The sequence below is a fragment of the Heptranchias perlo genome, chromosome 3, assembly GCF_035084215.1.
Source record: "Heptranchias perlo isolate sHepPer1 chromosome 3, sHepPer1.hap1, whole genome shotgun sequence".
Taxonomy (NCBI): domain Eukaryota; kingdom Metazoa; phylum Chordata; class Chondrichthyes; order Hexanchiformes; family Hexanchidae; genus Heptranchias; species Heptranchias perlo.
In genome coordinates, this window is record NC_090327.1 from 31,288,994 (window position 1) to 31,304,885 (window position 15,892).

A 15,892-nucleotide genomic window follows, 5' to 3' on the forward strand; every position below is an offset into this window, starting at 1 on the left:
TGTGTTGGCTTTGTGTATCTTTGGGAGGCAGTAGAAGTCTCCCACGCGGGGAGTACGTGGGATGTGAGTGCGTAGGATGTTTTGAAGGTCTGGATCGAAGGTCTTGATCAGTTTGTTGAGCTGATGGGGGTGTTCTTTGGTCGGGTCTGCGGGTAACCGTCTGTAGTGTTCCTGGTTGTCCAGTTGTCGGTATGCTTCTTTGCAATAGTCCGTTCTGTTCTGTATGACGATGGCTCCTCCTTTGTCCGCTGGTTTGATGACGATGTTGCGGTTGGTCTTGAGAGCTTTGATGGCGTGCTCCACTTTTCCAGCTTCCACCCTAACCACGTCAAAGAGGCCATCCCCTATGGACAGGCCCTGCGAATACACAGGGTCTGCTCAGACGAGGAGGAACGCGATGGACACCTACAGACGCTGAAAGACGCCCTAGTAAGAACGGGATATGATGCTCAACTCATCGATCGACAGTTCCGACGGGCCACAGCGAAAAATCGTGTAGACCTCCTCAGAAGACTAACACGGGACGCAACCAACAGAGTACCCTTCGTCGTCCAGTACTTCCCCGGAACGGAGAAACTACGTCATGTTCTCCGCAGCCTTCAACATGTCATCAATGATGACGAACACCTCGCTATGGCCATCCCCACACCTCCACTACTCGCCTTTAAACAGCCACCCAACCTCAAACAAACCATCGTTCGCAGCAAATTACCCAGCCTTCAGGAGAACAGCGTCCACGACACCACACAACCCTGCCACGGTAACCTCTGCAAGACATGCCAGATCATCGACACAGATACCACCATCACACGAGAGGACACCACCCACCAGGTGCACGGTTCATACTCCTGTGACTCGGCCAACGTTGTCTACCTCATACGTTGCAGGAAAGGATGCCCCAGAGCATGGTACATTGGCGAGACCATGCAGACGCTGCGACAACGGATGAACGGACACCGCGCAACAATCGCCAAACAGGAGGGTTCTCTCCCTGTCGGGGAACACTTCAGCAGTCATGGACATTCAGCCACCGACCTTCGGGTAAACATACTCCAAGGCGGCCTTCGAGACACACGACAACACAAAATCGTCGAGCAGAAATTAATAGCCAAGTTCCGCACCCATGAGGACGGCCTCAACCGGGATCTTGGGTTCATGTCACACTACACGTAACCCCACCAGCGAACAAATGTTATCTGTTTTTAATATAACGGGTCATTGACTGTCTTCGTTCTGTCTCTCTCTTTTTTTTTTCTTTTTTTTGGGGGGTTGTATATTCAGTGGCCTTTTAGATGACACCTTTCTGTCTGCTCACTCTGATTGCCTTGGCAACGGGCAGTAATCACCAGGCTTTGTTATGTGATCTTAAAATGTGAAGGATTCGAAATTGTCACTTCCACACCACCTGAGGAAGGGGAAAGCCCCCGAAAGCTTGTGGGATTAAAAATAAAATCGTTGGACTATAACTTGGTGTTGTAAAATTGTTTACAATTGTTAACCCCAGTCCATCACCGGCATCTCCACATCATATACAACTGTAGCATAACTTTCACCCCTTTGTATTCCAGCCCCCTTGAGATAAAGGCTAACATTCCATTAGCCATTTTAATTATTTTTGTACCTGTCCACTAGTTTTTAGTGATTTCTGTACACGGACCCCTAAATCTCTCTGCTCCTCACCATTTAGAAAATACACTGATCTACTTTCTTAGGTCCTAAGTGGATGACCTCACACGGTTTTGCCCACTCACTTAATCTATCAGTGTCCCTTTGCAACTTTAATCTCCCATATACAGTACTTACTGTGCCAACTAACTTAGCGTCATCAGCAAACTTGGATATACGGCTCCCTATTCCTTCATCTAAGTCATTGATAAGTATGGTGGAAAGTTGAGGCCCAAGTACAGACCCCTGGGGGACACATTACATCCTGCCAATTGGAGTATGTAGCCATTATCCCTACTCTTTATCTCCGACCTTCTAACCAATTTCCTAACCATGTCAAAAGATTACCTCCATTTCCATGCGCTTTCATTTTTGCTAACATTTTCTAGTGTGGAATTTTATTGAATGCTTTCTGGAAGTCCCGGTCCACTAGTTTTTGTACCTGTCCACTGGTTATTAGTGATTTCTGTACAGGGACCCCAAAATCTCTCTGCTCCTCACCATTTAGAAAATACACTGATCTATTTCCTTAGGTCCAATGTGGATGACCATATAAATAACATCCATGGACACTCCCTTATCTACCACATGTTGATGTTCAAAGGGACCTGGGTGTCTTTATACATGAGTTACTGAAAGCTAACATGCAGGTGCAGCAAGCAATTAGGAAGGCAAATGGTATGTTGGCCTTTATTACAAGAGGATCTGAGTACAGGAGTAAAGATGTCTTACTGCAATTATACAGGGCCTTTGGTGAGAGGAGTATTGTGAACAATTTTGGTCTCCTTTCCTATGAAAGGATATACTTGCCATAGAGGAACTGCAATGAAAGTTCACCAGACTGATTTCTGGGATGGCGGGATTGTCCTATGCAGCGAGATTGAGTAGACTGGGCCTGTATTCTCTGGAGTTTAAAAGAATGAGAGGTGATCTCATTGAAAGAATCAAAATTCTTACAGGGCTCGACAGGGTAGATGCAAGGAGGATGTTTCCCCTGGCTGGGGAGTCTAGAACCAGGGGTCACCATCTCAAAATAAGGGGTAGGCCATTTTGGACTGAGATGAGTAGAAATTTCTTCACTCAGAGGGTGGTGAATCTTTGGAATTCTCTACCCCAGAGGGCTGTGGAGGCTCAGTCATTGAGTACATTCAAAACAGAGATCGATAGATTTCCAGATATTAAAGGCATCAAGGATATGGGGATAGTGCAGGAAAACGGCATTGAGGTAGAAGATCACTCCATGATCTTGTTGAATGGCGGAGCAGGCTCGAGGGGCTGAATGGCCTACTCCTGCTCCTATTTCTTATGTTCTTATGTTCTGACATTACTGACCACCTCAAAAAATTTAACTAGATTAGACAGACATAACTTACCCGTTATAAATCCATTCTGGCTCTCTCCGATCAGTTCATATTTAAGTGCTCAGTCACTCTGTCCCTCACGGTAAATTCTAGTAACTTCCCACAACAGATATTAGACTAATAGGTCTATTATTTCCTGGTTTATCTCTCCCATCCTTCTTAAATATAGCACCTTTCATAACTCCCAAAGTGCTTTGCAGCCAATGAAGTACTTCTGAAGTGTAGTAACTGTTGTATTGTAAAAATCAAAGTAGCCAATTTCTGCACAGCAAGGTCCCACAAACAGCAATGTGATAATGACCAAGTAACGTTGGTTGAGGGATAAATATTGGCCATAACATCGGGGCAAACTCCCCCGCTCTTCTTCAAAATAGTGTCATGGGATCTTTTACGTCTACCTGAGAGGGCAGACGTGGCCTCGGTTTAACGTCTTATCCGAAAGACAACACCTCCGACAGTGCAGCACTGGACAGTCAGCCTAGATTATGTGCTCAAGTCCCTGGAGTGGGATTTAAACCCGCAACCTTCTAACATTGCTTCAGGTCATTATAATAGTTGCTATCTGAATTCTAAATTTTCTTGATCAGATTGATCAAAGCAGAGCCCACATTTTTGAAGGTTTAATGTAATGCAAAGGCTAATGTTATTTATTCATATTTCTCGCACAACTAGATACCGTAATCGATAAAACAAGGGTAATCCTTGAAACAGTGAACTTGTCTCTTGGGGGACTGTTTTCTGCACTACTTCTGAAATCGCTCTCTGATGTCAATCAATCGGTGGTAAAGTACAACACTCTTCTTAAAATCCACAGCTCCCAGCCATAGCACCTTGATACAGCGTGAGAGTTACAGAAGAACTTATATTCCTAATAATCTTTGTTGTTATGCCAATACCTTTTAGTAATTTCTGCCGGATATAATCCAATAAAGCAGGTTGAAAATCCAGCAGAAATCTACAAGCAAAGTGAATTAACTATCCATTGGCTGTGCCACTCCTAATCCAACGTTTTGCTCAATGCGGCACATTCTAATAATTTTCCAGCAAATTGTGGCATAAATTCGCCATTGGAGGATTGGGGAGCACAACAGTCTAATTTATGGTGTTCGTCACCAATATCACCATTGCAGCAAATTCCAGGCCAATTATTATGTGAGAGAGAGAAAGAAAAAGAACTACTTTTTGCAGCACAAAAGGTGGTCTTTCAGCCCATTATGTCTGCTGACTTTTGCTAAAGTAATCTAAAACTACCCTGCTCTGCCCCCATAGCTCAGTACCTTCCTCTGCTTCCAATAGAAAAGACAAGCGAGCCCTTACATCCCAAGCAGCATACAGAAAGACAGGAAATGGTAAATGTGGAGAGAGAAATCAAGAATGTACAAGACATAGCCAGAGCAAGAGCAAGAGCAACGGGCACAGAGGGTGCTCGACACTTAAAGAGAAACCGATCAACTGCATGCATCAGAAGAGTGTGTTTAGGAACACCAATTGCAGAGTGTCATAAGGCAGGAGAGCAAATATAACCACATCAATGGTTCCTTTGCCCTCTGAACTGCTGTAAAGATGGCCACTATACTCACCAGTACTTCTATCTTCATTTCCTATTGAACATTTTTTTTTCCATCATACATCAATGCAGCAGTGGGAGTTGGTTACGTCGAAAGACATCCCTAAAAAATAATTTTATTTTACAAATTAACAAATGTAATTATTGTAGGGTATCATTCCATAATTATTACAATCAAATGTGGAAATATCAGCAAATTACAAATATTTGTACTTTCCACTGAAAGCAACAACTTGCCGTACTGAAACAATTTTAATTTAAATGTACCTGAACCATGCACACCCTATTTCACCTGCTCCTCTCAATAACGCGAGTCATTTCATATCTCACAAACATATTAAAAAAAAGGATGCAACAAACCATCAGGTCAGTTTGACCCACCCCATCCAGATACAATGCAATGACTCACACCATTTAGCCACCTCTTATCCACGCAATCTCCTGAGAGACAAACAAAACGCAGGAAAAAACACATGGCCAATTCAGCAAAAACTCTGGTAAATTCCTCTCCAAACACCCAAGATAATCAAGCAAGCTTCAGGAGACCACTACTCATCATCATCATCCCAGCTAATTGACAACTTACCTTCTATCTCTTTATTCTCCTTTCCTTCAACCATCTATATAACCTATTCTTAAATATTGACATGGTCTCTCTACTACAATCACTAATTCTGGTAATGCATTCCACAGCCTCAAAAACTTACGTGTTAAAAAAAAGTTTCTCCTACTCTGAGTTGTAAATCTCTTTCGCCTGCGTCCCTCCATGCTGGACCCCTCAATCACTGGAAACAGTCTGTTTCCATAGACTCTGTCCCATTCCTTAATCAATTTAAACACCTCTAATAAATTATTCCTTAATCTCCTCTGTTCTAACAGAAACAGACCCAATTTTCAACTCTTTCTTTGTATTTGTATTTCCTCATATCAGGCAGCATCCTCAAGAATCTGCACTGTACCAGCTCTATTGCCTCAACATTCTTCCTATAGTGTGGAGCTCAAAGCTGCACACTGTACTAAGATTTTATATAACGGCCTTATTAAAAGCAGCATCTCGAGTCCATATCAAGAATCCGAACCCCCAAATCCATCTGCTCTTTCACATCACCCAGTTTTCCCCTAGGTATAATTATTATTTTATTTAAAACCAAAATGTATCACCCACATTTATTGACATTAACTGCTCAAATGTGGACAATAAGCTCGATTGTGATGCCGCCAGGGTTAAGTAGCTTGACAACAGTCACGGTCCAGACACGTACATCAAGAATGATCACGAAGTACTAAACCGTGGAAATGTACTCTAGCACAAATCACTGCCTTCAAGAGAGGAGAAAATGGGAGCGGGGGGGGGGGGGGGGGGGGGGGAGAAACACAGTTAAGAGAACATCATACAGAAGGACAGTTATCTACTTTTGATCTAGAAACCAGTCCACTTCTCTTCAATACTCCTACCCATTAAAATTAATGCCTAACTTCACTACAGCAATGACTTAGATGAGGGGTCCAAATGTATCAAGTTTGCTGATGATACAAAGCTAGATGGGAAAGTAAGCTGTGACGAGGATGCAAAGAGGCTACAAAGCAATATAGACAGGTTAAGTAAGTGGGCAAGAAGGTGATAGATGGGAAAATATGAAATTATCCACTTTGGTAGGAAGAATAAAAAAGCAGAATATTTTTTAAAAGGTGAGACACTAAGAAATGTTGGTAGTCAGAGGGATTTGGGTATTCTTGTACACGAATCACCGAAAGTTAGCATGCAGGCACAACAAGCAATTAGGAAGGCAAATGGCTTGTTAGCCTTTATTGCAAGGGGGTTGGAGTATAAGAGTAAGGACGTCTTGCTGCAATTATATAGGGCTCTGGTGAGACCACACCTAGAATACTGTATACAGTTTTGGTCTCCTTACCTAAGGATATACCTGCCTTTGCGGGGGTCCATCAAAGGTTCACTGGGTTGATTCCTGGGATGTCCTATGAGGAGAGATTGAGTAGAATGGGCCTATATTCTCTGGACTTAGAAGAATTGAAAATTCTTAGAAGGCTTGACATGGTAGATGCTGAAAGACTGTTTCCCTTGGCTAGTTTCCCTAGAACTAGAGGTCGTTGTCTCAAGGTAAGGGGTCGGCCATTTAGGACCGAGATGAGGAAAAATTTCTTCACTCAGAGGGTTGTGAATCTTTGGAATTCTCTACCCCAAAGGGCTGTGGATGCTCAGTCGTTGAGTATATTTAACACTGAGGTTAATAGATATTTGGACACTAAGGGAATCAAGGGATATAGGGATCGGGCAGGAAAGTGAAGTTGAGGTAGAAGATCAGCCATGATCTTGTTGAATGGCAGAGCAGGCTTGAGGGGCCATATGACCTATCCCTGCTCCTATTTATTATGTTCTAATTCTAATGAAAATTGTTTCTGTCTACATCGTGTAAATGCATTACCCAGTGTTCTGCAAATCGGGAAAATCCCAGGTTCTATCTCTGGTCTTGAATGAGTTAGTTGATGTCAGCTGAAGTTGCAGCAGGGGCATTACATTTGGTCATCTGTGGAACCCTATGCTTCTTGGTATTCTTATGAAGTATATGGTTGCTCAGATGCATCATCAGGAAAGCAAATCACAGACCTCATGCCACGATCTCACTCCTTGCCCAGCCTCTAGTCTGGACTCAACAACAGGTGCCAACACAGTCAGTATGAATAAAAGGCAAGCAATTCACTTCTTATCCCATTTATAGCCATCAAAAAAAGTCAGCCCAGTGACTTGCTGTATATAGTCCTTAAAAACCTTTTAAACAGTTCTCTCCAGTTTCCTAAACGTACATTTTTTTCCAGTAAAAATGCATCTGTATAACAAAGTCTTGCACCTAACAGGCATCCTTAGGGTGTGGGAAAATTATCCATCACAAAGTGTCAAACATCCAACGTGTCCATCGCACTTGTGAAGTCAATACGGCAAAAAACATTCCGAATGGTTGAAATATCTTATTCATAAAAAAGTAACAAATTACACGTTTAGTAGTGGCCAAATAATTCTGTTGCGGATTTATCTCTGGGCAATTATTTTTTCCCTTTATATTTGGGTCCAATCATGCACGTGTCACCTCTGGCCACACAGTCTGCACATATGTGATCACATCCTATCATAAAGCAGCGTATCCACAAACTTACTGAGATCAATGACATGGGAGATCTACTAGCCTGTCTAAAACTCCATTTTATTTTTAACAGTATAAATAAGTTTTTTCAGTACATAAAATGTTTAAAGCATATATATATATATATATATATACACACACACACATATAATGACATTTTTCCATATTCAGTATATTCATTTTTTTTCTATAGGCAATAGTTCCGCCACAATATATTCTTTTTTCAGTTCACCTTTTATGTTTTTGCGCATATAAGTGCATTATTTTTTTCAGTATATACACCATATAATGGTTTATTAAATACATATACACTGTACAATTTTAAATTTGCAAGCATATTTTGCATTTTCCAACAGATATAGATCATTTTGTTTCGAGTATAATTTTATTTTTGGGATCAGCCAGATGATCCTGTACTTTCATTCCTCTGTAACGTATATTAGCACAAGATTTCGTTTTATATTTTCCACTCTTATTTACACGGTGTAATTTTCTGTAAGAAACCCTTCTGGTTTCAAGCAAGTAGTTGTATTTTTTTTATATATATATACACATACAAAATTTAAATCATATGCCGTATATATTTTATTTTAATATGCAACTGTTACATGTAGCGTATGATTTTGTGCAAGTAATCCTGTGGGATGCTGAGTGCCCCGTCTCCTTGGTGCTCCCACTCAGCCTCTCTATTTGTGACTCTTGAGCCAGGCTGGCTGAGGCCTTACCTTCCCCCCTCATATTCCGCTCGGCCTCTCCCGCTCACACAGCTCTCGGGACCGAGGCTCGAGCACTGCTCCCGACTCCTCGCTGCCTTCGAACTCGGTTGCTGGCGCTTGGAGCGGGCCTGGCGGTGGCTGCACGGCCTCTACTGCCCATCAATCGCCCACAGAAGCCCCCGCTCTCGCCGCTGCCGCCGCTACTCCTTTTTTCTCTCTCTTCTTCCTCCTTTCAAAACACCGCGACGTCAACCCTCACGTACACGCCTGCCCCGAGGGCTCCCCGTGACGCCATCGCGTACACTGTGCGTCAGGACGTTCTGGCGGGGAGTGAGGAGAGAGATGGAGTGAGAGAGAGAATGAAGAGTGAAGTTGCTGAGGACGCTGCTGTTTAATGATAAGGGGGGGGGGGGGTTGCCTTTATGTATATCTTTCACTTTTGAAGGATAATAACACATAAATACTGTGGCTACAAGAGCAGGTCAGAGGCTTGGTATTCTGTGGCGAGTGACTCACCTCCTGACTCCCCAAAGCCTTTCCACCATCTACAAGGCACAAGTCAGGAGTGTGATGGAATAATCTCCACTTGCCTGGATGAGTGCAGTTCCAACAACATGCAAGAAGCTTGACACCATCCAGGATAGGGCTGCCTGCTTGATTGGCGCCCCATCCGCCACCCTAAACATTCACTCCCTTCACCACTGGCGCACCGTGGCTGAAATGTGTACCATCCACAGGATGCATTGCAGCAACTCGCCAAGGCTTCTTCAACAGCACCTCCCAAACCCACGACCTCTACCACCTAGAAGGACAAGAGCAGCAGGCACATGGGAACAACACCACCTTCACGTCCCCCTCCAAGTCACACACCATCCCGACTTGGAAATATATCACTGTTCCTTCATCGTCACTGGGTCAAAATCCTGGAACTCCCTTCCTAACAGCACTGTGGGAGAACCTTTACCACACGGACTGCAGCGGTTCAAGAAGGCGGCTCACCACCACCTTCTCAAGGGCAATTAGGGATGGGCAACAAATGCTGGCCTTGCCAGCGACGTCCACATCCCATGAACGAATAAAAAAAAACTTGGGGGGTGGGGGCCAAAGCAGTTCCCTAGTCTTTCCTCCTTTCCCAAAGATATTGAGCTCCTTGCTAGGGCGCAGGCACGCCTCAAAATCCTCGCCCATGTGGCCCATTATTCATATCGTGAGCTTTGCCAGTGAATTTCGGCAGGCTGTTGGGAAAATCAAACCAAGCCCAATCCCTTTCAGAGCATTTGTTATTAAAAGTCCAATTGGTAACACATTAGAACAAAGTTTGGAGCTCCAAAACATCCAACCAAAATGAAGCAGCGATCACCAAAGACAATAGAATGTTGAACTGTATTGCCAAAACAATAGACTATAAGTCAGAGGAGGTCTTGATCAAATTGTACAGTGCTCTTGGCAGATTGCACCTTGAGATAAGAGTGCTGGAGGCAGAGCAGAGAAGAGCCACTGGATTGATTCCTAGTAGCAGAGGTCTGAATTATAAGGAAAGACTGGAGAAACATGGGCTTTTCCTCCTGGAAAGGATGCATCTGAAAGGTGATCATATATAAGATAGTAAATGGGGATTAGAGATCAATTCTACTTATCAGCATTATGGGAGCACCTTCACCACATAGACTGCAGCGGTTTAAGAAGGCCCACCACCACCTTGTAAAGGGCAACTGTGGATGGACAATAAATGTCGGCCTTGCCATTGATGCACACATTTCAGGAATGAATTAAATTAAATGGTTGCTTTCATATCTTCAGACTCTTCCATTGGAGAAAATTGTGAAAAAGTGGGAGGATTCACAGGCTGATTAACAGTCTGACAGGCCGCGACCTAAACGCTCCTTCCATGGCCATAACCATCTTTGTACCAGGGTGGCCCCACCTTCATTATATGGGTTGTGGAAGCCCAGAAACCCTCCTGCCATATAGGACTGGATACCTGTCAGCTGGTATAATGATGCAATGCATGCTGGGGTCATGCGGAATTGAAATTTGCAATTGGGCCTTATACAGGTAGTAGGCCCCCCTATTTGCATGTGCATAGGGCCTAATACCTGTGTCAGGCGCACTGACTGAGGAGCCTTTACCAATATGGCAGCCGATGCTGTTACCGAGTGGAAAGAGCCCATAAATCACGTAACACGATCCAATTTCTAGGCCAATATCCATTAAGTGGCGACAAAACAGAAACAGAGGATAGAAGTTAAGGTGAGTTTCTCAGACTGGCAGAAAGTGGAAAGTGTTGTCCCTCCAGGATCCGTGCTGGAGGTATGGTGTTGAAATATGCACTTGAGGAAAGATTGAGTAGAATGGGCCTATACTGTCTGGAGTTTAGAATAATGAAAGGTGATCTCATTGAAACTTATAAGATTCTAACAGGGCTTGACAGGGTAGATGCTGAGAGGATTTTCCCCTTGGCTGGAGAGTCTAGAACTATGGGACATAGTCTCAAGATAAGGGGTCGGACATTTAGGACTGAGATGAGGGGGAAATTCTTCACTCAGAGGGTCAGGAATATTTGGAATTCTCTACCCCAGAGCGCAGTGGATACTCAATCGTTGAATATATTCAAGACTAAGATTGATAGATTTTTGAACCCTAAGGGAATCAAGGGATATAGGGATCAGGCGGGAAAGTGGAGTCGAGGCGGAAGATCAGCTATGATCTTATTGAATGGCGGAGCAGGCTTGAGGGGCTGTCTGGCCTACTCCTACTTCTATTTCTTATGTTCTTATGCACATAATACCAAATTGGAAGGGGTATAGCTAATAATGTGGAGGACTGCACCAAAACACAGGAAGACAAGCTTGCAGAGTGGCAAAACTTGCATATAAATGGCAAATTAAATTCAATATAGTGAAGTATGAGGTGATTCATTTTGGTAGCCACTTTTCAATCTAATTAAGTTAAAATTGGATCATGTAGTCAAGTTGTCACTGAATGTTTTCCAATTTGCTATGTACTTTGGACCTCACAATGTTATTGCAGCATACGTTTCTATCATTACTCCTTTTTTTGTTCTTTGGAGATAACGCATATCTCATCACTTTGTGATGACGATGCATTGGCACTCCAATGTGGTATTAGATAGGGAAAGAAAGAAAGGAGGGAGGGGTGGCAGTATTGATTAAGGACAATATTGCAGTACTGGAGAGAGAGGATGTCCTGGAGGGGTCAAGGACAAAATCTATTTGGTTAGAGTTAAGAAATAAAAGAGGCACCATTACACTACTGGGTGTATTCTATAGGCCACCAACCAGTGGGAAGGATATAGAGGAGCAAATTTGCAGGGAAATTACAGAGAGGTGCAAAAGCTAGAGAGTAGTGATAACTGGGGACTTCAACTATCCTAATATAGACTGGGATAACAATAATAATATAAGGGGCACAGAGGGGGAGGAATTTTTGAAATGTGTCCAGGATAACTTTCTTAACCAGCACGTTTCCGGCCCAACGAGGAAGGAGGCATTGCTGGACCTGGTTCTAGGGAATGAGCTGGGCCAAGTGGAGCAAGTGTCAGTGGGAGAGCATTTAGGGAGCAGTGATCATTGTATCATAAGGTTTAGAATAGCTATGGAAAAGGACAGGGACCACTCTAAAGTAAAAATACTCAATTGGAGGAGGGCCAATTTCAATGGCATGAGGACAGATCTGGCCCAGGTAAATTGGAATCAAAGATTGGCAGGCAAAACTGTAATTGAACAGTGGGCGGCCTTTAAGGAGGAGATGGTTGGGGTACGGTCCAGGCACATTCCCATGAGGCAGAAAGGTCGGGCAAATAAAGCCAGAGCTCCCTGGATGACAAAAGAGATAGTGAATAAGATGAAATGGAAAAAAAGGGGCGTATGACAGATGTCAGGTTGATAACACGAGTGAGAACCAGGCTGAATGTAGAAAGTTCAGAGGGGAAGTGAAAAAAGAAATAAGAGGGGCAAAAAGAGAGTATGAAAATAGACTGGTGGCCAACATAAAAGGGAATCCAAATGTCTTCTACAGGCATGTAAACAGTAAACAGGTAGTAAGAGGGGGGGGGGGGCAATTAGGGACCATAAAGGAGATCTGCTCATGGAGGCAGAGGGCATGGCTGAGGTACTAAATGAGTACTTTGCAACTGTCTTTACCAAGGAAGAAGATGGGCCACAGGCTCAGTAAAGGAAGATATAGTTGAGATACTGGATGGGCTAAAAATTGATAAAGAAGAGGTACTTGAAAGGCTGGCTGTACTTAAAGTAGATAAATCTCCTGATCCTGATGAGGTGCATCCTAGGTGGCTGAGGGAAATAAGGGTGGAAATTGCGGAGGGACTGGCCATAATCTTCCAAATATCCATAGATACGGGGGTAGTGCCAGAGGATTGGAGAATTGCATATGTTATACCCTTGTTCAAAAAAGAGTGTAAGGATAAACCCAGCAACTATAGGCCAGTCGATTTAACCTCAGTGGTGGGGAAACTTTTAGAAACCATAATCTGGAACAGAATTAGCAGTCACTTGGACGAGGATGGATTGATTAGGGAAAGCCAGCACGGATTTGTTAAAGGCAAATCATGTCTAACTAACCTGATAGAGTTTTTTGATGAGGTAACAGAGAGGGTAGATGAAGGCAATGCAGCTGATGTGGTGCATATGGACTTTCAAAAAGCGTTTGATAAAGTGCCGCACAGTAGAGTTATTATCAAGATTGCGGCCCATGGAATAAAGGGGGCAGTAGGAACATGGTTACAGAATTGGCTAAGGGACAGGAAACAGAATAGTGATGAATGGTGGTTTTTCAGACTGGAGGGAGGTGTTCAATGGTGTTCCCCAGGGGTCGGTGCTGGGACCACTGCTTTTCTTGATATATATTAATGACTTGGACTTGGGTGTACAGGGCACAATTTCAAAATTTGCAGATGACACCAAACTTGGAAGGGTAGTAAACAGTGAGGAGGATAGTGAGAGTCTTCAAGAGGATATAGACAGGTTGGTGGCATGAACGGACTCGTGGCAGATGAAATTTAACGCAGAAAAGTGCAAAGTGATACATTTCGGTAGGAAGAACGAGGGCTCAACTCTAAAAGGGGTACAGGAACAGAGAGATCTGGGGATATATGTGCATAAATCGTTGAAGGCGGCAGGGCAGGTTGAGAAAGTCGTTAAAAAAGCATACGGGATCCTGGGCTTTATAAATAGAGGCAAAGGGTACAAAAGTATGGAAGTCATGATGAACTTTATAAAATACTTGTTCGGCCACAACTGGAGCATTGTGTCCAGTTCCGGGCACCACACTTCCGGAAAGATGCGAAGGCCTTAGAAAGTGTGCAGAAGAGATTTACTAGAATGATTCCAGGGACAAGGGACTTTAGTCACATGGATAGACTAGAGAAGCTGGGGTTGTTCTCCTTGGAACAGAGACGGTTGGGAGGAGATTTGATAGAGGTATTCAAAATCATGAAGGGTCTAGACAGAGTAGATAAAGAGAAACTGTTCCCATAGGCGGAAGGGTCAAGGACCAGAGGACATTGGCAAAAGGTGATTGGCAAAAGAACCAAAGGTGACATGAGGAAAAACTTTTTTCCACAGTGAGTGGCTGGGATCTGGAATGCACTGCCCGAAGGGGTGGTGGAGGCAGATTCAATCATGACCTTCAAAAGGGAACTGGATAAGTACTTGAAAGGAAAAAATTTACAAGGCTATGGGGAAAGGGTGGGTGATTGGGACTAGCTGGATTGTTCTTGCATTCAGCCAGCGCGGACCCGATGGGCCGAATGGCCTCCTTCCGTGCTATCACTTTTCTATGATTCTATGACTCTATGATTCATTCTGCTTCATAGAATCATAGAAAGATACGGCACAGAAGGAGGCCATTCGACCCATCGTGTCCGTGCCGGCCGATAGAGAGCTATCCAGCTTAATCCCACTTTCCAGAACTTGGTCCAAAGCCCTGCAGGTTACAGCACTTCAAGTGCACATCCAAGTACTTTTTAAATGAGTTGAGGGTTTCTGCTTCTACCACCCTTTCAGGTAGTGAGTTCCAGAAAAAAATCCTCCTCAGCTCCCCTCTAATTTTCTACCAATTACTTTAAATCTATGCCCCCTGGTCACTGACCCCTCTGCTTAGGGAAATAGGTCCTCCCTATCCACTCTATCTTATGCTGTCATAATTTTATACACCTCCATTAAATCTCCCCTCAGCCTCCTTTGTTCCATAAAAAACAACACAGCCTATCCAATCTTTGCTCCTAGCTAAAATTCTCCAGTCCTGGCAAGATCCTCGTAAATCTCCTCTTTACCCTCTCAAGTGCAATCACATCTTTCCTGTAATGTGGTGACCAGAACTGTACGCAGTACTCAAGCTGTGGCCTAACCAATGTTTTATACAGTTCTAGCATAAGCTCCCTGCTCTTTTATTCTCTGCCTTGGCTATTAAAGGAAAGTATTCCATTTGCCTTCTTAACCACCTTATCCACCTGTCCTGCTACCTTCAGGGATCTGTGGACCTGCACTTCAAGGTCCCTTTGTTCCTCAACACCTCTCAATATCCTCCCATTTATTGTGTACTCCCCTGCCTTGTTTGCCCTCCCCGAATGCATTACCTCACACTTCTCCGGATTGAATCCCATTTGCCACTTTTCTGCCCACCTGACCAGTCCATTGATATCTTCCTGCAGTCTACAGCTTTCCTCCTCACTATCAAACACAGCCAATTTTTGTATCATCTGCAAACTTCTCGATCAAGCCCCACACATTCAAGTCCAAATCATTAATATATAGCACTTAATATATATCACTATACTGTTTCTTGGCCCCTGACTTCACGTGTCACAAGTCTATTATGTAGCACCTTATCGAAGGCCTTCTGGAAGTTCATGTATGCCACATCCACTGCATTGCCCTTGTCCACACTTTATGTTACATCTTCAAAGATTTTATTTTATCAGGCAGTCTGCCTACTTCATAAAATTAGAGTAAAAGAACATTAGAGTAAAAGCACTGCGAGATAATTTCTTCAATCAACTTCAAACAGTTCACAATCCATTTTGTCCCAGGGCATTTTTGATATTTGATGGTGAAGTAGCAACGCAAGTTGATAAGGCCATAAAGAGTGCAAATAAAGTACTGGGATTCATTTCTCGAAGAACAGAATAGAAAAACAGGGAGTTAATGTTAAATTTATATAGAAGCTTGGTTAGACCACACTTGGAGCACTGTGCACAGTTCTAGCTTCCATTCTATGAAAGGGATATTGAAGCACTGGAGAAAGTGCAGAAAAGATTTTCAAGGATGTTACCAGAATTCAGAGGATGCAACTATCAGGAAAGATTGAGCAGGATGGGACTCTATTCTCTGGAAAAGAGAAGACTGAGAAGACCTGATAGAGGTCTTTAAAATTCTGAAGGGGTTC

The 15,892-nt window shown here is 43.4% G+C and overlaps 1 protein-coding gene across 6 annotated transcripts in view; it reads right to left on the bottom strand.

Moving 5' to 3' along the window:
* Window positions 1–8,740, bottom strand: part of phf20l1 (PHD finger protein 20 like 1) — a 119,143-nt gene extending 110,403 nt beyond the window's left edge. For all 6 annotated transcript variants that reach the window (XM_067978683.1, XM_067978672.1, XM_067978691.1 and 3 more), the window contains exons 1-2: window positions 8,477–8,740; window positions 4,607–4,696 (exon numbers count right to left, since the gene is read on the bottom strand). The gene's annotated coding sequence lies outside the window, so the exon portion shown is untranslated. The remainder of the gene's footprint in view (window positions 1–4,606; window positions 4,697–8,476) is intronic.
* Between the last annotated feature and the right edge of the window lie 7,152 nt (window positions 8,741–15,892).